A 1,851-nucleotide genomic window follows, 5' to 3' on the forward strand; every position below is an offset into this window, starting at 1 on the left:
AAAATGGTATCAATAGATTCTTCTTAACCTCTACTGTTCATATATAGTAGAAATAATGCGCGATTCCACCCCTGGACCCCACAATCTAGGTCTCTTTTTTTAGGCACTATCTCATGCTACCTCGTCCTACGTCGGGGCATATTTCTTAGGCAAAATCTTAACTCAACTACCTACCAAACTTTGCTTAGGTTTTAATTTAGCCCTAGCCAAGGGTGGGCTTAGCCCCCCCCCCCTTTTGAGGGCACTTCGTGCAACATACCTTGTACATAATACCCTGAAAACCACCATCCTCGCCCTGAAAATCAAACATGGCTGTGTTTACGTATTTCTGGCTAGCGGTAAGCTGTGGAATGGAAACTCTCAATGAATTACCTGCATGAGCTGTTATTGTCTCTCGATAGATGGCGCAATATTCCCCATTGTTTACAGTATGATTAAACAGTGCCCTCTATTGAGTCGTAGTTTCCTATCCGGAGGCCGCTCATGCGCAGTAATGAGATTGCCGGCTTCGCATAGCATTTAAGTTCAGTTCCGGTAATCATGGCACAGTGTGACGGGTGCTCCTGGTCATTATACGACTTTATTCGCGATGTATGTGGCGAAAATGACAGATTAATGAACATTAGCTACAAACACGGTCTTGTCCATCGTGAAAAGAACTGCGGCCGCTGCGGTCAGGCATGGTACGCATGGTATGACCCGTGGCGGATGTGACAAGACCGTGGCGGCCAGGAGACAAAAGAAAAAGCGGTGTGGCTGGAGTGCCTCGGTGTTTAAGGGCTCTTTTTTCGAGAGGGTACACCTTGATGTTGAAACCTTGTTGGTCTTTGTGAATTACTTCGTCGGGGAGTGTTTCACAGTTCGGCTCATGCGGCATGAGCTGAGACTGGGGCTCGCGACCATTACCGACCGCTCCAGTTTCTGCCGGGAGGTAATGGTTCACTGGGCCCTTGACCAGCAAGGTGTCATCGGGGGCCCTGGAAAAATTGTTGAGATAGATGAGAGCAAGTTCGGGCGCCGCAAGTACAACGTCGGAAAAGTGATTGACGGCTTCTTTGGGATCTGCAGGGAGACACGCGATCTTTTCCTCGTCCAGGTAGAGGATCGGACCAGCGAGACTCTCCTTGCAGTAATCAAGGAACGGATCGCCCCGGGGTCGATCATCATCTCCGACTGCTGGAAGGCCTACAACTGACTCTCTCATGAGGGATACAGACACCTGACCGTCAATCACACTTACAACTTTGTAGATCCCGACACTCTCGCCCACACCAATACCATCGAGAGGCAGTGGAAGGAGGCGAAAAGAAAGATGCCGTTATGCGGCCGCAGGAAAAAACATTTTTTTGGATATTTAGCAAGGTGCATGTTCCTCATGCGCTTTGATGACATGAACACCCGGTTGCACCACTTCCTGCGTGCTGCAGCATCTCTCTACCCGCCGGCATAGATTCCCTCCCTCCAGGGGGGGGGGGCGAAGCCCCGCCTTGGCTAGGGCAAACTTCAAAACTAGGCAAAGTTAGGTAGGTAGTTGTTTAAGATTTTGCATACGAAATATGGCTGGAATTCATATTTTACCCCGTAATTTCCCTGATCTACTTCATGCCCTCCCCTACTATCGGGACCCAGATTATGAGGTCCAGAGGTGGAATCGCGCATTATTTCCACTACATATGAACAGTAGAGGTTGAGAGGAATCCATCAATACCAATTTTGTTGTATTTAGCGACGCGGCGTCATTCGGAAAATTTATCACAAGGAGTTTGCCATCAGGCCATCAGAGTGTATAAAGTTGGCCAGCCTTCCAAACGAATTCGAATCATATGGAAAGGAGAGCAGCCACCTCCCAGT

At 48.8% G+C, this 1,851-nt stretch overlaps 1 pseudogene; it reads left to right on the forward strand.

Annotated features, from left to right (window-relative positions):
* The first annotated feature begins 694 nt into the window (after positions 1 to 694).
* On the forward strand, positions 695 to 1,450 carry LOC147467951 (uncharacterized; annotated as a pseudogene).
* Positions 1,451 to 1,851: the final 401 nt, after the last annotated feature.

This window comes from Penaeus japonicus, unplaced genomic scaffold (genome assembly GCF_977035675.1).
Source record: "Penaeus japonicus unplaced genomic scaffold, GWHDUDI00000001_assembly GWHDUDI00000032, whole genome shotgun sequence".
NCBI classification, from domain to species: Eukaryota; Metazoa; Arthropoda; class Malacostraca; order Decapoda; family Penaeidae; genus Penaeus; species Penaeus japonicus.